Below are 23941 nucleotides of genomic sequence, written 5' to 3' on the forward strand. Positions count from 1 at the left end.
AATATGGAGGCCCATATTGCATTAAATAGCCCAAGGAGACAGAGACAGGGCAGCCTGCTGGAGGTTGTGAGTGAGGAACAGGAATCTCAAGTCTGTATGAAAAGGTGAAGTGGGCATTTGTGAGTGTGGAGTATTTTGACCATCTCTCCGTCTGGCTGGTATTTTAACTGGGAGACCAGGAGCCAGCATCTCATTTTCTTCCCAGTTTGCCTCGGGTGTTGTTCTGCAGTGTATTCATTTTCTAGGATTGTTATAACAAAGGCCTGCAGACTGCATGGCTTAAGAAATAGACAGGCGCTGCTGTCTAACAGTTCTGGAAAGCTGGAAGTCTTAAGATCAAGCTTCTAGCTGGGTTGTTCTTCTGAGGCCTCTCTCCTTACTTCGCATGCCAAGCTATCTTTCTCTCACTCCCAAATTACCTTTCCTCCAGGTGTCCTTGCTTGGGCCCTAAACGTTTTAATTGTATGTGGCATCCCGGATGAGGGCCTAACCTTATGACCTGGTTTTACCTTAATTATCTCTGCCAACACTTTGTCTCCAAACACAGTCCCATTCTGGGGATGGTGAGTTAGAATTTGAGCCCTGGAATTTTGTGGGGTCAGGGTTGAGCTCCTCACACACAGCTAGGCAAGCTGCATCTTCCATCTTAGCTGCCAGAGAGTGAGGAAAAGGGGGCTACAGCATGGCTGCTGGGCCTCTATCCCTGGGGAAGAGCACACTGGGAGATGCTGGTCTGTCTCAAGGCCTCTGCTGCTGACTTTAGGGCTCCCGGGCCCTTCCTGCTTTTCTTCTAGTTTGTTACGATGGCACAAGATGTGCTTCTCTGTTTCTGGCCCAGGAACAGGTGTGTCTTTGGAAACTACCTTTCACCTGAGATTGCTCCAGGGTACTTATCTTTTCTAGCCATTCCTTCACCAGCAAAGAGCTCTCGGGCCCTGCGCAGTTTTCCGAGCGCAGGAAGAGAAGGCCCAGGATGTTGCTGCGCTTTGCTTTCAGCTTTCCTTCCTGTGCAGGGGGAGGCAGGAGACCACACCTGTGTTTGTGATAGCTCAGGCATGCTGAGATCTGCAAATGTACTATTAGCCCACCAGGCTGGCACAGAACAGCTGCACCCGAAGGTGATTTAACACAGGTAGAACCCTACTTACAGATGGGCAGGGTTCCAAAGATTCGCTTGCAAGTTAGTTATTATGAATTCAGGAGGTTTTCCTAGCATAGAAAATGCATTAAATGAAGGGAGCGGTTTTCCAGGGAAGTCTTTGCATGTCTTCAAGGCACACTTAACTAACATGTGATGATCACCCTTGCTTCCGTGGGAAAACACAGTATGGGTGTAAACTCTGTATCAAGATCGAGACTTCTCCTTTGCTCCTGTGGTTCCCCCCCCCCATAATCTCACAGAAAGGAGGCACTTTCTAGGAGAAAAGGAAGGGGAAAGAAAGGGCAAGACACTTCTGGCTGTCCCTTACATAATACATTGAGTATACAATATTCAAAGTTTCCAAAGCAAGCTCACACAGGCGATTCGATTCACATCTCTAGGCTTGTCATTGTCAGGCTTTCCACGGCTGTGACATATAATCTGTGGGAACAACTTCAAGGGAGGGAGAGTGGATCCTGGCCCAGGGTTCCCAAGGTTTCAGCCCACGGTCGGCTGACTCCGTTGGGGCAGGTGGCAAGAGCCTCTGACGGAGCTGCACTGGTGACCTCATGGTGGTCAGGAAGCAGAGCGAAAGGACACACAGGAAGGGCCAGGGGCATGAGACACCTGTCCAAGGCACACCCCAAGCCCTACTTCATCCAATTGCCTCCTGCCTTCTAATAATGTCATCAAACTATGGATCCATCCAGGGGATCAATCCGTTCACGAAACTGGAGCCCTGGTGATCCAATCAAATCCCCCCACGCCCCACCATGGAATGCGACTTGCCTCTCAGGCCCAAGCATATTCAGACCCTGGCATTCCCACTGACTCTGGAAGGTAAATGGTATGGGCTCTTTTCCAGAGAAATGGAATCTGAGACTCAGAGACATCAATGACTGCTTCAGGGTCACGCAGGATAGAGAGTGACAGCTGTTGGAATATTGTGCGTCTCACATCTGCCTTTGCCCTCCCGGTCAGCTCTCCTCTAGCTTGCCAGTGGGTACCTGGAGGTTCTGGGTTTTAATGAGAGCAGCCATCCCCAGCTGGTCCTTCTAGCCGGCCCTCTCTGTTTCCAGTAGAGGCCACGATACTGGCCAGGGCTGTGCCCAGCAACTCTTGTTGCTATGTGAGGGCTGGCGGAGGTCTGGAGACCATGGCGGCAGCCCTTGCAGATTGCAGAGTTTTTAGGATAAATGACGAGTTTCCTCCTTGGTGATTTCCCAAGGCCACTGAGGCCTGACAATTCTGGCAGGGAAACCAAATTTAAATGAGTCCCTTTTCCAGTCTGCCCGAGGGGTAGGCATTAGTCAGAGAACTAACAACCTTGCCGGCCTGTTGCCTGTGTTCTGAACTTGGTGTAGGGGGATTAGGAGACGCACAGCCATTGTTCCAAAGGTACTTTGCACTTTGCCCAGGGATTGAGGTGAATCGAACAGGCAACGGACCAAACCCCAGTCTGGACCACACAGACACAGGAACTGTAGAAGCAGCTTGGGTGAACCCTTCTTCCGGTGCCTGGGGCAGTAAGGGGCATCTGTGGTCTTCAGACCCCAGCATTGGGGGTGGCGGGGTTCACTCAGGAAAGGCTCCTGATGTGGTCATGAGAAATGCAGTAGAGCGCAGCAACTGGGAAGTATTTGGATATTTAGTTCCACCCCCCTGGTTTTCTTTCAGATCAGGAAATGGGCTCGAGGTTAATGACTGGCAAAGGTTTTAAGCGGGGAATGAGAGACAGGATGGGAATAGGTTTTCCTCTCCCTGCCTCCAGATGCTCTTATAATTACATCAGAAAGGGGAGCTGGAAGGAAGCAATTAAAAAAAAAAGATGATGGAGGAAAGGAGTAGACAGTGGCTTTTATGGACAAGAATCCACATTGAGGAGGAGAAAGGAACTGAGTGAAGAAGGCTGGGAGTGGGGGACGGCGCAGAATGGGCGCGGGTGGGGAGCTTACGTAGAGAGAATTCTTGGGTGTTTACAATGGGTGATAAGACAGGGCAAAATAGCCCTGGTAATGCCGAGGGACATCTTTTGTTGATATTATTTGTAAGCAAGAGTTATTCTGCAAATACCTGACTCCCAGGCTCTCAGCCTCTTCTATATGGTGATGTGGGACAGAGACTTAGCCTCCTGTTCCACGCTGAAAGATACAGTCTAAAAAAGATACAGACCCCATGTACCCTGCAAATGGAGCCCCTTGTTTCATGGCTGTACAGAGATAAAGACGTTTGTTGGATAGGATTCAATTCCCAATGGCCAGGTCGCAGACCTACCCTTCCATTTCCCATTGGCTTCCTTCAACAAACAGCCCTTTGTGTGTGGCTGGGTGGTGGGTGGGGCCAGAAAGAAAGGGAGAGGGCAAGAAGCCTGCTGGGCAGGCCATGGGGCTGCGAGCTGGTGGCCTATGAGCTGCTAGCTTGCCATTGGTTTGTTGGTATTGCAGGAACATGGCTTCAACACCAGGGGAGAATGTAAGGGTCAAGAACTGCAAATTGTCAACCACAGTGAAGCCAGGTGAATCAATCTGCAGTGACCTAATAGATAGGAGGAGAGCCTGCTAACAGGAGGCTTAAAAAAGGTTCCTGGATGAATAGGCCTGCAGGAAATCGTGGCCCTGGTGGCTCTGTCTACCTGGACAGCCAGGCTTGCTCAAATTTGGTTGGATGTTGTCAGGGAGTACACCAAGCTAAGGAGACCAGCTAGTACCTCCCCTGCAATGCCCTACAAGGGCAGGATTGAAGAAAGTGCCCTTTTCTACTATGATCAACAACCCTAGGGGAGAACACACTACTTTTCTTCATAGGGTGGTGGTTGTTCTGATTAGATTATATGTTTATGAGAGGAAAGATGGAAAACCTATAAAAGAAAGTAGATATCATTCACCATAATGTCACTCAAGGTGATTATGGCTAATATTTTAGAGAATTTCTGTTCAGTCGTGTGTATGTGTGTGTGTGTGTGTGTGTGTGTGTGTGTGTATGTGTGCACATGTGCACAGTGCGCACACACACATTTGCATGTACTGGGTACTGGAATATCCAGTATGTACATATGTACTGGTAGAACTTGGGATTGAACTCAGGGCTTCACACTTGCTAGATGAATTCTTTACCTGCATCCATACTTTAAAATCAAATTGAAATGTTATTGCATTTACCTTTGTATACTTTGTTTTTTTACCTAGGACAATATCATGGGTCTAGTCCTAGCTGCCTTTAATATCATTCTGTAGCACCTTTCAGAAAATGATCTCACAATTCAATTCTACGGACATGTCTATCTCTATCTATCTATATAAATATATAAATAGTTAATTCTCTGTGGTTAGACATTGGGATCACCTGCATATCTACACCATTGTAGCACTGTGATCGTTAGCACTGTGATAGTCTTTGGAGACAACTTTTATTATTTTCCCAAGACACTTTTTTCTTTTCGCGTGTAATAAGTGTTTATTGATAATATATGAATTTCATTTCAACAATTGATTACTGGGTTGCTGAACGATATACTTTGGAGACAAGCATCAGCAACATACAGTCTTTGTCATCTTTAGGAACGTACAGCCCAGTGGAAGAAATTTGAGTATGTGGAAACAATTATGTAAAGTGGACTCAAATGAGCGCATTGCAAAAGTACAGCTGACAGGAAATTTTAAAGGAGTGAATGTTAGCTTTGTAGTTGAACTAACTTTTTCCAGCATTGTTTCCTTTCCCTTTGAGACAGGGTCTCACTATGTAGCCTAGGCTGACTTTGACTCTCGTTCCTCCAGCCTCAACCTTCTAAGTGCTGGGCTTACAAGCTTGTGCCCCCATGGCCAGGATCTCAGGACCCTTTCTTAAGAGAGGAGTCCTAGCTTCACAGGCTTTGTTACGGGATGGTCAGTTGCCCTCCTTGCCGCCTCCCTACCTGAAGTATTAGCCCAATTTAAGCTTCCATGAATCAGTGACAGCCTTCTGTGTGCCTTTGCCAACACCATGAGTTACTCTATTCTTCCGAGTGGAAAGTTGTCTTTCCAGAGCCATGCTCAGCTTGCTGACAGCATGAACTTCAAATATGGATGCAAACTTCTTGGCAGACCTGGGTGGGGATCCACATGTGGAGAGAGTCAGACAACCTGGGAAAACAAGAAGGCTAAATACGACCCACAGACAGCCCTAGGTACCAGGAGATACTTAATGCATCCCTCTCCAAAAGTCTGAGTGTAGTGAGCTGCCAGGCAGAGCCCCTCCTCCCAGAGCGTTGGCCCAGGAAAGCTTCCTGGCTGATCAGGAAATGAGAGAACAAAGCAAGCTGCACAAAGGCGGGCTTAACGCTCTGGAAGACCAGTGATGTGCAAAGCTCCTGACGCTAAGCAAAAATGAAAACGTTAATGGCGAGACACCCAGGGAAAATGTATTCCATATGCACAGGCCTGGCTGGTGGCATAAAGGAGTATAAATGCAGTCAGGGATTAGGCAGGAGGAGCAGCAAGCACTGGGGGATGACTTAGAACTTGCTTGCCAGCACCCTGAGCGTCAGCTCTTGGCTCAAAGGGCTTGGGGTGCTGAGTAGAACCTTGACCTAACTTTGTTGGAAATATCTCAGGATATCAGGGTGTTGTTTAGGAATTAAGGACATCAACTCTAAAGGAACTCAGTGAGACAGTTTACTGCTGCAGAAGAGTGTGGTACTGTCAGGAAGCCCAGTATGCAGGCACACAGACTGGGCTGTCCACCCAGGTTTTATCCCCAAGAGGTTACTGCCCTTTGTTCTAATTGGTCAGAACTTAGTTCCCCATCTTGCACCCTTGGCTAGTTTGAAAGTTTTATCCAAGCAATTAACCCAAATCTAATAACTAGTCAGAAAAACAATTCTTACCCAGCTGGTGCTCTACCACTTGAGCCAGTTCTCCAGTCCCTGAAAAAGAATTCTTACAACAGGATGTGGCTTAACTGTAGTAGCTTCTCCCCCCCCCCTTTTTTTTTTGTTGTTGTTTTGTTTTGGGTGCTTGTTCTAGGCCTTGAACTCAGAGCCTTGGTCCCTGAGCTTCTTTAGCTCAAGGCTGGTACTCTACCAGTTGAGCCACAGCACCACTTCTGGCTTTTTCTGAGTAGTTTATTGGAGATAAGAGTCTCATAGACTTTCCTGCCTTGGCTGGCTTCAAACAGCAGTCCTCAGATCTCAGCTTCCTGAGTAACCAGGATGACAGGTCTGAGCTACTGGTGCCTGTTTTTGTTTGTTTTAGCGTATTTTTAGTATCTTTAAGTAGATGTACAAAAAGGAGTTGCCATTCCACACAGCAATGTATGAATGCAATGCATCTTGACCAATGTCACCTCTTTTATCACCCTTCCCTGGCCCTCTCCTTGCCATATGATGACTACCCTTAGCATGAAATATCCACACCAGCAAGTCACACAAAGTACTGGGTGTTTACTAGCAATGCTGCTCAGTAGGAATCATGCTCACCAGTCACCAGACAGAACCTTTCCTTCTTCATCGGAGTGCTGGAACTCAGTCTTTGACGTTGGACACCTCTGCTCTGAAGCCTGAGTCCTCTCCGCAGCAGTGTCTGTGGACAGCCCGATCCCCAGGTTCTTGGAGGCTCACAGGAGGCTGGAGGGATTATTTCAGTCCTGAAGACTGAAAGACCAGGAACGGGTAGCCATGCAGGCTTCTTCGTCTGCCCACTGCACAGTGCCATGCTAATAGCTTGATTTTCAGGAAGATTCTGAGGACCATGGGATATAGAAGAGATGTAGAAGAGAGAGGAGGTGCTTTTCCTACTGAGTCTTAGGAAATGAGCAGCACCTGACCCCACCCCCTCTTCTCTCCCTGAGGGCCTCCTCAGACTCCCCCAAGTTTCCACACTGCAACGTGCATTTTGCTGACCAATGAGAATCTTAATGCTGACTTGCTGTTTTGCTGGGGGGAAAAAAAGAAAACTCGGGACAGACAAGAATAGGATTTTTTTTTCTATTTAAGAAAAAACAAAAACAAGAAAAGCACAGAGCTTTTCATTTGAGGGCTGGGTGGGGGGAGGGGATGGACTTTAAGACAGAATGGGGAAAGGCTATTCGAGAGAGTAGCCAGTTCCACCTACAATGGAAGGCAACCTGACGCCATCTTGCTTGATCTCTGTCCTCAGAGTCCGAGGCTTACCTAAAAGGTAAGAATTGGGGGTGATATTGTGACATTTACTAAGTACTTCTGTGTGTGAACCGTAGGTACCTAGTGCTGAGTGTCTGTTCCATTTAGTTCTGCGGACAGTGCCCTGGGCTATCACATCCATTCTTTTTGCAGATGGACATACACGGGAGCTTAGGGAGGTGTGGCGCTTGTTCATGATCGCATATTGAGTCAGGAGTAGAGCCGAGGTTCCAATCAGGCAATGCCAAACCGAGGCCCGTATCCCCAGCCCCAGCTCCATTATTCTGCTTCTCCGAGATCAAGGGCTAATGCTCTAGGGAGGAAAAAATATAATATTTTTCTCCTGGTCCTTGTGTATGGTGAATAAATACTCATGACAAGACCTCTGGGAGGTGTTTTCAAGTCAGCTCGGTATGATTAAAAAGGATCGATAAGACTCAACCAAATGGCCTGTTTGTTTCCTAACCTGTGCGGGGAGTGGAAGCAGGCTAGCAGAGGGCCAGGTGGTAGAAGGTACGACGCTGGCTTGTCTGTTGTCTGTCTTTGCCGAAAATGTTCTTTGTTCTTGATGAATAAACAGCCTCAAGAGGGACTACTTCAAATGGGTACAGTGTCCTCCCTCCCCTACCCCCTAGCCTGTGAGTAGATTTGAGAGGAAAATCCTTGTTTGGCTGAAGAAGGAGGAATCATGGAAACACACTGGGCTTTAGAAATGTAAATATCTGCACAGCTAGATGGATGAGGACGATGGAGAGGTGCCAGAGGAAGCCTGGATGTGAGAGTCTGGCAGACAGAGATGGATGAGAAGGAACACAGGGAGTGAGAGAAAAAGCAAAGGCAAAAATCCACATGCATGGATGGAGGAGGGGGGGAGCTTGGGAGTGGCTAGAGCCCGAAGCAGCTGCAGAGAATTCAGAGAGGAGGGAGAGGTGCCTCGGCCTGGATTTCTTGATGGAAGCTGAGGATAAAGGGGTCTGAGGAAGCCCCAAGACCTCCGGTCTAGAAGGAAGCTGGCCAGCACTGACCAGGCTGTGAAGGACTCTGTAAGACTCACACCAGATGCAAAGTTCTCAAAGCACGCAGTTCCTTCAGATGGTTTGGATGGAGGCTGGAATTGGAGGCACACTGGTGGTAGAGGGCTGGGAAGATAAACGGGGCATTGAGGTTAGAGATGAGGTTATATGCCCAAAGGAAAAGAGACAAAGAACTCTACTTTTTGATTTAATGCACACAGCAGACAGTGCATGCAGCGTTCAGGGGTTCATCAAAGGAGGGTTAGAGAATGTGACAAGTGACCATAATTCCTGGCCGGGACACGGTGAGGGATTTAGGATGGGAAGAGCAGGCTAGCAAAGGGCTCTGGAGTGTGTCCAAGGGCCAGTGGACGGACTTCCCATGCACTGGATGCTGAAGTTCTAGCCACTTGTAGAAGCACATCGGGGGGCTTAAGAGACAATTGGGAAAGATGTGCTCCCTGCAGAGAGTTGGGGTTCCAATGAGCACAAATTCAACCAAGAGTTCAAAGGCCCCAGGAAAGTCCTTGGGAGATTTTCTTTTCTTCTCCTTTCCCCAAGGGATGATGGGAAACTCTGCCCTTCATGGGGACGCTCTTCTGAGGCAGGTGTGAGTCACCACACTGAGCACCCAGGGTATATCCTCTGGCCTCAGGCCAGAGCACAGCTCCATGCAGCAGCTGCTCAGGGAAGCGGGGAGAGGAGGCCCGCTTTCCTGGCCTTTGTTGATGAAAGCCACTGCCATCTTCCCATCTTCATAGATGGCTTTCCTTCACCCTCCCTGCCATTTTTATTTTCCTTCTTTGTCCACTGCCAATGCTGGGAAGAGATGGATGAACCGACTCCGCTGTATCCTTTCTCTCTCTAAACCCTGACATTCCAGATGCCTGGATACCCCACCAGACAGTCCCCAGCAGTGGAAGGACCCAGGATCAACGTATCTCATTCACGACTCTAAACACTTACCATAGCCCAAGGAAAACTTTGCCCAGCTCTTACCGTGTATATAATTCGAACAATGTTCAATCTGTAGATGTAGATTTAAAGCCTTGCAGGAGACTGCACTTTAAGCAAAGGTACTTTTTTTTTTGTATAACTTTCCATTTGGTTTCAGAGGCAGATCACCTGGAGGACTCTTAAGGACCACACTTAGAGACTCACTGTTTGTGCTGAAGCCTGGGTGGAGGGAAAATGGCTGTTGCTTCTGTTAATAGATCAGGAGGAACTGCTAATGAATTGGAGGGGGACTTAAAAAGAAAGAAAGAAAGAAAAAAGACGCAACACCTAGTTGCAAGCAATATCCATTAGTGCGGCTCACTCTACACAACCATGAATTATTGTGTTGATTGGAGGAGACAAGCCATAAATTTCTCCTATTAAAGTTCTTGACTCACCCTATCAGGCAGAGACTAATGACTTAAAGATAATATGTGCAAATGTCATCAGCATACAGATGACCTGGGCCCGAGCCCCAGCAGGGGAAGTAAATCTCATGACTTAGGCCGAACAGAGAATTCACTTAAGGCTGAGGTGGGACACACGGCCCTTTGTCTGTGACAGGAATGGTTTCCTTGTCATCAGAGGGTTTAATCTGGATAAGTCAGTGCATACTGTATTTCCTGGAGAGGCAGTTTTGAGATCAAGGATAAAGCAACAAGGAAGGAAACCTGTAATAGCGTTTCCATCAGGCCACTCACCAATCGGTAACTGAGCTTGGCACTCCCTGGAGGAGGAAGCAGTAAGTCAAGCTTCCAGGGACTTGGAGCTCAGGCTGGAGTTTAAGATGTGATATTTGTTGATGCTTGTGCTTGGCTTTTTCTGATCATGGCTGGTTACTCTACCACTTGAGCCATTCCTCTACTTCTGGCTTTTGTTTCTGCTGGTTAAATGGAGTTCAGAGTCTCTCAGATTTGTCTGCCCAGGCTGGTTTTAAACTCTATTTCTCAGCTCAGCTTCCTGAGTGCCTGGATTACAGGTGTGAGCCACTGTACCTACCTGATCTCATTTCTAAGCTGCAAAGCTGACCAGTAAGAGACCTGGCTCTTAGAGAATGGAGGCTTGCTGTTGTGAATTCCAATCCTGCCTCCCCATCTGGCCATGCCACCATGGCCTGCTCCCGATCAGAGGTGTCAGAGGTCCTGCTGTCAGCCAGCATTGTCTATGTTAAAACCGCATCATGACCTAAGCTCACCATAGGGCTTGGAGGCTGTAGGCAGGGTGCTGTATTAAATGCACACCCATCTTCATGGAGGTGGAACTCGTGTCTTGGGTGCTTTGATGTTCCCAGGCCTCGTGCTGAATAATGGAACACCTAGAAACAGACTGTAGAGGTTCTGTGAGATCCTTTCTTTTCTTTCTTCCTTCCCCACCCCCTCCCTACTTTTTAAAAAAAATATTATTTTTTTTATTAACAAGGATGAAAGTAAATGTGAACTCGAAACAATAAGGCATGGAAAAAAATCACAGAAATAACTTAATTAAGTTTTTAAAGATTTCCATGCTTGAATAAATTAGCCTTCCTGCAAATGTCACAACATTCAGAGGGAAAAAAAAATTGTAATCAATGAAGCACAATACTTCCCTGCTCTTTATTTAAACGAAAGCTCCATTGGTGCGTTTCCTTTTACCCCTGCCCCTCCCCAGCAGCTGCTGCTCCCTGGTCCCTGGCTTGGGGCAAGAGTACCCAAGTCTCACATCAGCATATTCTGCCTGCTGCAGAATGGACTGGAACAATGGGGCTGTGGGGAGTGGGGTTGGTAAGGAGCAGGCAGGTCAGAGTGGGAGCTTGTGATTCTTAGTCTCTTCAGAAAGTAAAAGTTAATTGAGCTAGGTGCTGGTGGCTCACTCTTGTAATCCTAGCTATTCAGGGATGTTGAGATCTGAGGATTGTGATTTGAAGCCAGCCTGGGCAGGAAAGTTCATGAATCTCTTCTCTCCAGTTAGCCAATGTAAAGGTAGAAATGGAATTGTGATTCAGATAATGGAGCACTACCAGCCTGAGTGAAAAGGCTAAGGGAAAGCACGCAGGCCTTGAGTTCAAGCTCAGGTAATGATACCAAGGGGACGGCAACAACAAACAATAACCACCCATTTCTGTGGGGCCTGAGGATCTTCTAGGATCAGAAAGATCTGTCCTTCAGAAGCCTGATGGGGAATTGGACCCAAGTCTGTATGAAGGACAGGAGGATAGAGTGTAGGAAGGTAGGATGGTGGGGAGGGGAGGGGGGAAGAATGGAAGGGAATGAAGGGAATGAAGAGAGCTCAGGGCAGCAGGCCCACATGCAGCCATGTGGACAGATTTCCTGGGCAGGCTAGGTGGGGATAGATCAGGAGGCTCGAGTCCCTGCAATGAGCTAGACGAGCTACCACCTGACTGAAGCAGGGAGAGACTTGGTGATGGCTGACCGTCCTGCTGTATTGCAGCTGTCAGGGCCCCACGGGGAAAAGTTGGAGAGAAATCGGAGAAGCCTAAAATGCAGCAAAAGGCCCAGCGAAGTGAAGGGAAATGGAATTACAGTAATGCAAGAGGCAGGCACACCGGAGAATTAAAACACTTTGTTTTGGAACCAGATTCTACTCAACCTGAGTTATTAAATTATTTATTGTTTGCTTCTCCAGTAATGGGAGAGAGAGTAATGGGCACTGGGAGCAATCAGCCAGGGCAGACATTGTTTTAATTAGTAGGCACATTTGGGGGCCATTGTGGATATGGCCTGGTAGTTTGACAGCCATGAGGCTGAGTGGGAGTGGGATGTTCAGGGCTGAATAAGATTCCTCAGAACCACTTCCTGTGCCAACCCTGTGGGGGGCTGTGTCCTCCTGGGGATGGGGCCATGTCATGACCCTTCAGACTTCCTGTGGAAACATCAGCCTGTTTCCCAAGGACACAAGGACATTTCACGGTCCCAAACAAATGATCTAAATACCACTTTTCATTGTTGTTGTTGTTGCCAGTCCTGGGGCTTGAACTCAGGGCCTGGGAGCTGTCCTTGAGCTCCTTTTGCTCAAGGCTAGTGCTCTACCACTGGAGCCACAGAGCCACTTCCCGCTTTTTCTGTGATTTAATTGGAGATAAGAGTCTCACGGACTTTCCTCCCCCGGCTGGCTTTGAACCACAATCCTTAGATCTCAGCCTCCCGAGTAGCTAGGATTACAGGCGTGAGCCACCAGCACCGGGCTTCTAAATGTCACTTTTGCAGGATGTTGCGCATTGACTGGGAGCCCAAGAGCTTGCTTTCTTACATCTCTCCTATGCCATTGGGTTTGGAAGAGCCTAAAAGCCTAAAAGAAAGTAGGTGTGGGCCAGGAGCCAGCAGCTCATGCCTGTAATCACGCGGCTGAGATTTGAGGATTGAAATTAAAGCCAACCCCAGCAGGAAAGTCTGTGAGACTGTGTGTCTCCAATTAGCCAGCAAAAAGCTGGAAGTGGAACTGTGGCTGAAGTGGTAGAATGCTAGCCTTGATCCAAAAAAGCTAAGGGACGGGTTCTAGTGTCCAGGTTCTGGGTTCAAGCCCTGGTACTAACTGACACACACACACACACAAGGTCAACGTGAAATGGAATACTTGTAGTCTATCCTAGCCACCCTGGATGACCCTTTGGTGGTATTAGAAAGGTTGGGGAAAGGTGATTTTGTATTTTGTAGAGGAGCAGCAAGTTTGGGCCTTCTGTCTATCTCCTCCAGTGGCTAAGTGCCAGGTTTTACACAGTGGAGCCTGAGCTAGGATGCCACTCTACTTAAGGAAGGGAGGAGAAGAGGAAGGCAAGGACATGAGACAACTGCGTTTTCACTATCCTCTGGCAGGTGATAAGGTTGAAGTTATCTGTGGGGCCTGAAGTCAGGTGCACCCAGCTCGGGGTGGGGGGGGGGAGGGGGGACAGTTCCAAGATACCTGTTGGCTGATGGGTGAGTCTAAAGGTTGACTAAGCCACTCTCCTTATTTCAGACTGCAGGGTGCGATTGCTTGAAATCCTGGAGGGGCCTGGAGAACCGAGACCAGGATTCAGGGTCATTATCGGTCACCTAGTTCTTCACCTGGCTGTTCTTAGGGTCCAGTTTGCTGGACACATGGCCAAGGAACTTGAGCCTCTGTTTCCAGTCTTTGGCTTCGAACCTAAGGCTGTGAACAGTTGCAATAAAGAACATCATTTCCAGGCCGGCCTGATTCACTGTCATGACACACAAAGGGAAAGGGACTTGAGCCCAGCTTCCCTTTGTCCAATGGCTATAAGAGCAGGGGCCCAAAGAAGGCAAATGGCTATTACCCTGAAAACTGCGCATGCAAAGGGCTGGGTGGAATACTTGGCTTCTGCAATTAGAGCTGTTTTCCCTTTTCCCATGAATTTGGGGAGTCTTCTGTTATTAATGACCTTTTTGGATCTATGCCCAGGACTTTGAGATATTGTCTTCAGATCCAGGTAATGAGGTCGCTACTGAGCCTGAACAAATGGGGGAAGGTATTTAATACGTACTCCACGCTGTCTGTGGGTGACCTTTCATTTGTGGAGATGAGAGGCATCTGTTTATCATCACCCCCATGTGGAAGATTTTGATTCTTCAGGATTAGTTCTTCTGGATGGAATCCATTTCATTTTCTGCCTTGTTAGAAAGTTTGCTGTTTAAAGGTACCACATGCTAGATAGAGCATTTGGGGGAGCTGTGGTTGAAGGGGAACGGGTGGGAATCTTTTCAGAAGGCTAGAAACACACATCTTCCTCAGTCTGGGGTGCACACTTGATTTCCAGGCTGACAGATGGATGCTGGTGAGGAGGGTTAGTGATTACTACAGGCAAAAAAATTTCCCTCCCTCCCTCCCTTCCTCCCTCCCTTCTTTCTTTCTAGTGGTGTTTGAACTCCAGTTTTTGCTCCTGTTAGGCAAACACTCTACCACTTGGGGCACACCCAGCCCTTCTGGTTTTTATTTTTTGGAAAAGGGTCACAGGGTTTTACCTGTGTTATCCTTGCATGTACACTTCCCCTGTAGTTGAAATGATGAATGGGTTCCTGCCACAATTAGCTATTGATTGAGATGGGATCCTACTAATAGATTTGTTAGGTTTTTAAAAAGAGGTGGCTGAGTAAGAAGTACACCACGCATGTGGTATTCAGGTAAGGGGCAGGTTTATTCAGTAGACTTGCAGGAAGCAGGCCAGGTTGGCACTCCACACGGCTGTCAAAGGGGGCATCTGGCCCTGAGCTAGGCCTTATCTAGGGTAGGGGTGGGGAAAGGTGTGGCCAGGTAAAGGGAGGTGGGACCAGGTGGCCACATCAGATCCAGATGTGACCTCACCAGATGTGGATGCGGATGTGGCCTCTTCCAGGTGTGCCAGTTGCCTAGGTAACGCAAGTACTGGGTGGGGTCTGCTCGCCATCCAGGAGTGGACCTTACAAGTTTCCCCTCCCATCCTCTCTCACCTCTTCTCCTCTTCTCTTAAGTTTCTGGTATGTAGTCCAGGGTGGCCTTGCACTTGCCATCCCCCTTCCTCAGCCTCTTGAGTGCTAGGACTTAGGTATGTGCCTACGAATGTTGCTTTTGAATCTTGCTAGGTGAGAATGTTTCTGTGGCCCATGTTAGAGTCATTTCCTTGAGGATGTCCATCAAGATGGTTTTCTGCCTATCTGCCCTTCTAAAGAGAGAAGGGACCTGAGAGATCATGTTTTCCTTCCTGTCAGTGTTTTTATCTTTGCAAGGGAACCTCCTTTAGACAAACTTATCAAGAACCCTTGTGTGCTCACCAGTGGAGCTACACCTGTGGAGTAAGTGCCAAGGGCTGGGACTGACCCTCAGGTATGACTCCTGAGGCTCTACCTGGGCCTTGGGATCTCGGCAGAGCCCGTTGCTAGTCACCGATTGAGTCTCGGAGCTTTATTGTCTAGGTGAGGGGACTCTGAGAAATGCTATGACTTGTCTGGCCTCACATAGTAGAACTCATGGCCGGCATGCTGAGCCTGGTGCTCTTTCTACCATATGCTATATCTTGGGCTCTGCTGATCATGTCCTTTGACCTGCCTAGTTTACTCTGACTCCTCTTGCCCTTTGGTGACCATTGTGACCCCCTGTCTGGATCCTGATCGCCAGCTCTCCTGCAGAGAGACTGGGCCCTGTCTGTGCCCTTCAATTCAGCCCCGCCCCTGCCCCCTGGCACACACAGGCACTGCCCAAGCTCGCCCCTCCATCCTGTCTAGGGACTGAAGCCAAAGCTCCTTGCAAAACTGTCTTCTGAAGGCCCCGTGGCTGTCCTGTTTGTAAAACCCTTCACAGCCTTGCCTTTCATTGCCTTAATCTCAAATTGCATCAAAAAGGGAGAGATTAGAGGTAAAACCTCAATAAAGGACTGAACAAAAGCCCCGCGCCCTCGCTGGATTCTCACACCCAGCTTTGCCTTTTCCCCTCCCTCTTGTCTGACTGATGGAGTGGATGGACCCCTTTTTCTCTCTCTTTAAAAAAAAAACGTAGATTAAAACACTATTTAGAAAAAGCCCACAAGTTTGAAGTCACCTCTGGTTCATACATTAAACATCAAATGTACATTAACTGTGAATTATGGTCATGAAAAGTAAATCCTTTAATGCCGTTTTCTATGCTGCATGGCTGAAGCTTAACATTAATGGTCTCTTTGCAACTCTGCGAAAGGACGGACTTCTTATTTTCTAGCTCTCACCGCCAGGTAGGCGTTCCTCTCAGTGCGACTGTAAACATGCATGCAGGTGAAAAGATAGCAGGGAAGTTTAAGCCCTGAAGCGCTTCTACTTGGGTGGGAAGCCATTTATCCCCCACAGGCAGGTGGCCCTGCCTTGTTCGGGGGACCCCTCTGCAAGTCCCTTCACATCGGCTCAGTTTAATTGTTTGCCACATTAAGTTCTGAGGAACTGTATTTGTCAAGAAGATGTCTAACTGGCGCCTAGATCAAGCTATTGATCAGAAATCCTGACAACAGGAAAGCAAGCTTTCACTCAAAAGGCTTTTCTATTTATCTTTTATCTTCTACCCCCTCTCCTCCCCCTCCCCCCAGCAAAAGAAAGCAAGTTACAAAGGCAGTTGCCTTTGTGGTGATTGCCAGGAGCAATCACCACAAGGATTTGGTATGAAAACCTGGCTCTGTGTGTGTGTGTTAGCCCGTGCGTGCCTGCGTGCGTGTGTGCTGGTACTGGGGCTTAAACTCAGGGCCTGTTTTTTCATGTTGGCTTTTCCTGTCAAGGCAGGTGCTCTACCACTTGAACCACACTTCTACTTGTGGCTTTTTGATAGTTAATTGGAGATAATAGTCTCTCAAAGCTGGCTTTCAACCTCAATCCTCTGATCTCAGCCTCCTGACTAGCTGGGATAACAGGTGTGAGCCACCAAGACTCACTGGAAACAAGGCTCTTAATGCAAAGAAGCCTCAGACTTTCCCCTCGGGCACCAGGATGAGAGGCATAAACAGGAGTGATACAGACCCCAAATGTTTCCTCTTGGGAGAATGACTTTCCTCCTTTAATACTGTAGGAGATCTCCCTTGGTGGAGAAGAGAGATATAAATTGTAGAAAGACTTTGACTAGGGTCTGATCGCAAGCCTGGGAGGGCAGAAACATGATGGAGCTGTGGACTTTAGCCGATTAAGAGACAAGATTAGAAAAGTCAGAATGAATGATTAGTTCTCCAACCTGGGCCAAGAGACAATATGGAGACAAAGTAGAAATAATGACAGAAACCCATTTGAAAAGGCATCAGATTGCATTTCAGTGTTTATGCACCTTTAGAGCTTGCAGTAAATCACACAAGTTATTTAAATACATCCTTTAATATTTATGCTTTGTTGTTTTAATAAAGACTTCTATTTTTAAATAAAAATGCATAATTAAGTGGAACAGAATTTTTTTTCCATTTTGCAGAGTTTAATTGTGCCTCTGGGAAGCCTAGGCTGTTCAGACTAGAAAGTCCAGAATTACCCTCCCCTGTGTAACAGCATCTTCTCTGCATTCAGTAGGTGCTCAATAGATACTGAATGATCAACTATTGAGTACCTGGCCCTGTGTTATGCTCTAGAGTTCTATTAGTGGAGGTGTGAGGAAAGAGAGATGGATTCTGCTCAAACAGAGCTCATAATTTAAGTAAGAAACCAGACATCAGTTATACAAATGAGTGTGGGCCTCAACCAGAGACCAGTAAGAAGCACTATGTGGTCAGAGTATCACCAGGGACTTAAACTTGTAGGAACCATGAGAAGAAAAGGAAGGCTTCCTGGAACATGTGTGTAATCATCATTCCAAGATCATTGAATAAGAAGAGCAGGCTCGAGCGCCACATGCCATCGTGTATTTGAAGGACCTGGAGGAACGCAGGGCACAGGCCTGCCTGGTGCTGTGGCTAGGCTGCACAGCTGGGCTGGGGAAGCATGGGTTGGAGCTGAAATCCAGCCTAGTTTTCCTTGCCAACTGACAGCCCCTTGAGATGCTGTATCAGCTTAGATGAAAGGGCATCCTTTTATCCAGCCAGGCTGCCTAGAAGGGGCACCTTTGTCAAGTTCCCTCCACAGCACCCTAGGTGCTGACACCATCCTGGTGGTTGGAGGACAGCAAGGCAGAGGGAGAGCGAGGCCTGGTCAGGCTGGAAAGTTGCCAGGGCCAGACGCTCAGGCCTGGTTGCGTGACTAGGATTCAGGCCTTTATCCTAAGAAGAGTGAGAAGCTAATGAAGGGTTCTAAATGTGTATGTGTGTGATGAGCAGATTTGCATTTTGAAAAGATCACTCGGGTTGCAGCGTGGAAAACCGATTACAGGGGCATCAGGGTGGAAGGCGGGGGTGGGGGGAGTAGTAGGGTTTTAGGCAGAAGATTGATTTCAAGTTTGGATTTGGACTACTGAGTTTGATGTGTCTTGTAAAGCATCCTAGTGGAAACGTCAAGTAGGCAGTGAGCTCAGACAAACTGTGTGTGTAATACGAGGTCTTTGGTTGTCATAACCCTCAGGTGTCAGCCACGGGGCATGAAACAAGTCATTCACTGGGCCAGTAGGGAAACAGAAGGAAGGCAGTCGCATGGAGAATGAGGGCCGGGGAATCTACCTGGTGCAGAGGGTGATGCTCAAGTGGCAATGTCTACATCACTGTCCCAGAGAACTAGGAAAAGCTGACCATCCACCGAGCCCTTGGAGACTCCAGCAAACTAAGTCGTCACGGTAAGGTGAGTGGGGACATGCGTGGCTTCTCCTGGTATCAATGATGAATCATGAGCATTTCAAATATGACCCTAGACAGGGATCAGGAGACGGCTGGGTATTGATAGTACTAAACTGGATGATGGTTGGCTCACTTCCATAATCCTAGCTACTCAGGAGGCTGAGATCTGATGAGTTGTGATTCAAAGCCAGCAGGGGCAGCAAAGTCGGTGAGATACTTATCTCCAATTAACCAGCCAAAAGCCAGACCTAGAGTTGTGGCCCAAGTGACAAAGCACTAGCCTAGAACAAAAAAAAAGCTAAGAGACAGTGCCCAGGACCTGAGTTCAAGCCCCAGTACTGGGGTGCATGTACACACACACACACACACACACACACACACACACACACACACACACACACAACCCCACATAAACAAAAAAAAATTGATAGCATTTAAATAACAACCTTGAACTGGTAGCCCTGTGGCTCTTCTTCCCAGAAGTTTTTCTCCATTGTGGATCACAGACTACTAAATTTATTTGGAAAAGAGATTAGTGTTGGACAGATAGATTAGAAGGTTCTAAAATAAGATGATTTCAGAAGAGGGTGAGAGGATGAGTCTAGGGTTGGACAGAGTCCAGCTCTGCTCACTAGGACGATGCTAATAAGAATGGTTATTGTCTGGTGAACAGCACTGGCCTGGACTAGTGGATACTCAGCCTTACAGAATCAGGACCAGTTATGGAATTGAATGGAGTCTAGCTTGGGCCCCCAGTGAATGACTGAGCTTGATGAGGACCAGATCAAGAAATGTGTGTGTGTGGGGGGGGCGGGGATGACTTTGAACCCACATGTTGAAAGAAGCAGCTTTCTTAATATAAAAACCTATAAATGAGAATAAACCCAATTTCTTATGTCTTGAGACCAGTTTCTAGACTTTCAGTAGCTTTATCAATGCTGTGTGGAAGAACAAAGTGGTATGTGCATGCATGTGTGTATAATACATGTGTGTGCACGTGTATGCATATATGTATGCATGCATGGGTATGTAGGAATGTGTGTATAGGTGCTTATAGTCTCTTTCTTACTAGGCTTGGATAAATGTTGCAGAAGTAAAGAGAAAGTTAAGGTAGCCTAATGTGGAGAAGGGAAGGCCAAGAAATAGAATCTTAAGCATTTGGTCCTTATTGGCAAATAGGGCTTAAACTAAGCTCATTACTATTAATAATGCTAGATACTTATCTAAACATTTTTTAAATGACTAATTCAATCATCACAATAACCTTACAATACCTCTGGGAGGTCAGTTGTTACTAACCGTGCTTTTCAGATAAGGAAACAGATACACAGCACCGAGGTCAAGTAATGTGGCCCGCAGAAACAGGAGTCAAACCCAGCCATCTTCTCCAGCCCCTCGTGCTATATGCCTGAACCCTAGTGAAAAGGAGGAAGTACGCCCATGCTTTGGACTCTAGAATTCAGAGGGCTGAATTCTATTTCCATTTTTGTGTCTGTGTAGGAAAACTTGCAGAGAATCCAACATGGAGGCCCGGCAGGCAGGGTTATTCTGCTGTTGAAGCAGTGAGCCTCTGAGAGGCTGAGGTCTCAGCATGCTGCGGGAGGGTGGCAGGGCCACAGATGAGCCTGGCTAGAAACCTTCAGGGCTTCCCAAGCCTCATCTCCCAGCAGGTCCTGGGTCCATGATAGCTTCCACAATGTACCCTCACTGTCAGCTTTCTCCCTGTCAATCTCAGATCCCATCAAACATGTGATTCCTCAAGAGGTAAAAGATGGTGTGCATTGCATTTAAATAACAACTTTGAACTGGTAGCCCTGTGGCTATTCTTTCCAAAAGTCTTTCTCCATTGTGGATCACAGACTACCCACACGCTTATTATGAGCTGTTGAGAGTTAAATGAATGAATGGTTTGGCGCAATTTCAGCTACCAGGCAGCTTACAAGGTAGAGTGTTTAGTTTAGTTACAGTGCCTGACTTCATCTCGCTTCACACCCACTTCCAACCTGGCTCGCTCTGGGGAAGCAAAGGGATCCCTTCGTGATTCTTTCAAGTCAGGTGTGTTCCTCAGGCCACCTATTGGGGAGAGAGATTGTTGAGATTGCTCAGTGAGAGGGCCTCTCCTTGTTCTCCATCTTTGGTGTTTCCTGAGCTCAGCCATAGGTAATTACTTTTCTTTGATCCAGAGCAAACAGGCATGCCATTGTGACAAGCACCAAACTTGCAAGATAGATGAAGCTCCTTGGCCTCTTTAGTGCTATGCTTATAGGCATGTACCACCATGCCCAGCTAAGTGCCTCTTTTTTTTTTTTAAATTGTGATTAGGGGTGAGGGTTGTCAAACCAGGTCCTCTGGTTTGTTAGACAGGTTCTCTACTACTGAGCCACATCCCCAGACTCAATGCAGACACATTGAGAAATTCAATGAGTTCACTGGGAAGGTTTTTGCCTAGGTAGTAGGTTTTCGTTGTTGTTGTTTTAAGTTTGCATGTCTTGGAAGGTTGAAATTCATCGTGCAAAGAAAGAACCTGGCTGGAACCACCCTCATTTTCCTCTTGAAACGCATTTGTCCCTCAGACTTGAGAAGAGATGAAATCTGCTACTAGCTACTTGAAAGGCCTCTTCTGGAGCCAAAGACAAGAGTTCAAGGTAGAAAACCAGAACCTTGACGAGGATCAAGGGTCACCCACTGATCAATCAGGCTGGAAATATGAGGCTCTGATGGGACATGAATGGTCCTTCTTCCAGGCTTCCCTTTTACTTTGTGTCTTGTTCTGTTTTAGATGTATAGACACAATTAAAGACTGAGAATGATGTGCTGAGATTAGATACAACGCAGAATGCAGCTAAATGGTCTATTGCTGTGGATTTAATCTCTTTATTCCCAATATAAAAAGGAAAATCCCAAGGGGTGGGAAGGGATTCATTTGTCCTTTAAATTTACAAGGTACAAAGCACTCTGGGGAATATGAAAAAGAAAAAAAAAGGAGATCTCCACACTTATAAGAATCCAGAACTATCCTTCTGAATTTCTTCTTTTATTCCTGCCGTGCCTGATACTTAATGGTCCATGAAAGCTCAAGAAAGAAGCAAAAGGATTTCCTTGTTTCCTCTCCCCTGATTTCTTAGAGAAAGACCTTGTCTTGTTAAAGGAACTCATCTGAAATTGAGAAAAAGTCAGATGGAAGCAAAGAAAATACGAAAGTGCAAAAGTTTGTGGACTTTCATACGTTGATGTACGCAATAAGTGACAGTAGTTACTGGACACGGGAGCCCAAGTTTGTTGTATGCCCTATGGCTGGGATCTGTCCAGAAACCCTTCTAGTTTGTTTCTGGATTTGTTCTAGAATGAAGATCAAACCAGATAAAGATCCAGAAGTCCATGATAGCTGCTAGCAGAAAGGTGAGCTGCTCCCCAACCCCAGGAAACAAGTTACTCCTTAAATTCTCCTAGGAGCCCCCACCACACCCCATGCTCTACAGAGCAAGGGTAAGGGGCTCTTCCTTCCTAGGAAACACCTCTGAATTCTGGCAGTGTCCGTGGTTCTATGCCATAACACCAAAGCCCTTCTGGTTCTGTTTATCTCAGCATCTCCAACATCTCCATTTCTGCCGGCATCAGGTATATTACAGACAGGGAAATTGGCTTTTAGAAATAGCACCTGTCAGAGATCGGTGGGCATTCAGTCTCCCCCCTCCCTCCCCTCCCCACACCACACACCCACCCCCATCAGCACCAAATGGTCTTAATTAACTTTGGACACTTCCGCGCCTCACACTTTATTTCTGAATGTTATTGAAAGTTGTCAGAACTTGTCTCACTTTTCCCTTTTATTATTAATGTGTAAATACAATGCCTCGGGAGTGTTACTAAAACACAGAATCTAATCCCCGGAGATTAATTTATGAACGCAGCATAGGGTGAAGTTGCATCCTGGCGACTGAAAATTGATGCTGGTAAGAACCACAAGCACTGGCCTCTTCAAACCCATTGAGATCCGGAAGGCCAAGGAGACTGGGGGAAGATGGAGCAAATTGGAAGGGCTGGGCTCTGTTGATTTTTGAGACACCTCTAGAGGACACAGGACCCTGGACTGGGCAGAAGAGAACATAGCTACCTTTTTCTCCTGATGAGGCCCAGTCCCCCCTCCCGCCATGTAACGCTGTCCATCCATTAGCCAAGTCCACGAGCATTTATTGAGCACTTAGGCGACATCAGTCTATGCTCAGCTCGGTGGGAATCTAAACAAGCAAAGCCGGGGTGACTGCTTGTGATGGATGACCTTTCCTTGGTGGAGGGAGTCAAACCTGGGCATTAGTACATATTGGAGCACCACGCTGGACCCCAGCTAGTATAAGATTGTGGACGGTGGATTTTAAGGCAACGAGGGCTGGAGTGGTGGAGCGGAGTGTCCAACCGGGGGTGGGGGTGCGGGGTAGCCAGGGGTGCCCGGATCCGCTGATCCCAAACATAAGGCGGCGGAGTTAAAGATGGGGCGCCCAGGGTACCTCCCGGAAAGCCTGCTGTTCACGGCCGCATCTTTAGGGCCCAGGGAGACAGCTCACTGGTTTGGATGGCGTCCAGCTTCAGAAAACCTGCCCCCCCCCCCGCCTTTTATTTTATCTGAAGCGGGTAGCTGGGCACCCTGGCTGGGGCATTCCCTCGCTTCTCCACCTCCTGGGGAGGGGACCCCGGGGGAGGATCTGGGGGGGCCGGGTCGCCGTGGTGTGGGGTTCAACTCAACCCGCCGGGGGAGAGGATGGAGAGGGGGAAGCTGGGCCTCTCGGTGTGGGATTGCGCGGGGACCGGGCCGGTGGCGGGACACCTGTGCAGGCTGGGCTTGGCCACCCCGAGCCGCGGGCCCCTCCGTCTCCCTCGCACTCTCCAGCGCGGCCCCCGCCCGCCGCGCCAGGCCTCGTCCTCGGGTGGATTTCCGGGTGGGCCCGGGCGCAGGGCCCGAGGTCTCCGGGCCGCGGGAAGAGGGCGGAGACCGGGGCTGCGCCCAGAGATGGCGGCGGCTCCTCCGAGCGCTCGGGACGGCGGGGTTCCAGAGCTCTGCCCGGCCCGCCGTGCCCATCGGAGGGAGGGGGGATCGGTGCCCGGTTGGCAGGGCCCGGCACCGGATGCAGGGCCCGGCCGGCGGCGGAGGCGGAGGCGGAGGGCCTGGGCTCCGCCGAGCCCCCGCGCTGCGCAGCGGCGCCCGGCAGCGGAAGGGCCGCCGCGCGCCGCGGCTGCCCGGCGTCTCCGGGGATGGCGGGGGCTTTGCCACCCTGGCTGGCCGCGGAGGCCGCGGATGCAAACCCAGCCCCGCGCGCCCGCGCGCGCCCCGCCCGCCCCGCGCCCCGCGCCCCGCGCCCCGCGCCCCGCGCCCCACGCCCCACGCCCCACCTTCCGCCGAGACCCGCAGCACGGTGGCAGCACCGCCCTTCCTGGGCTCCACAGACTTTGCAAAGCCCTGCCGTGGAGGTGGCCCCCGCGGAGACCCCAGAAGAGGAGGA

Source organism: Dipodomys merriami, unplaced genomic scaffold (genome assembly GCF_024711535.1).
Source record: "Dipodomys merriami isolate MVZ:Mamm:240054 unplaced genomic scaffold, mDipMer1.0.p SCAF_29, whole genome shotgun sequence".
Lineage (NCBI taxonomy): Eukaryota > Metazoa > Chordata > Mammalia > Rodentia > Heteromyidae > Dipodomys > Dipodomys merriami.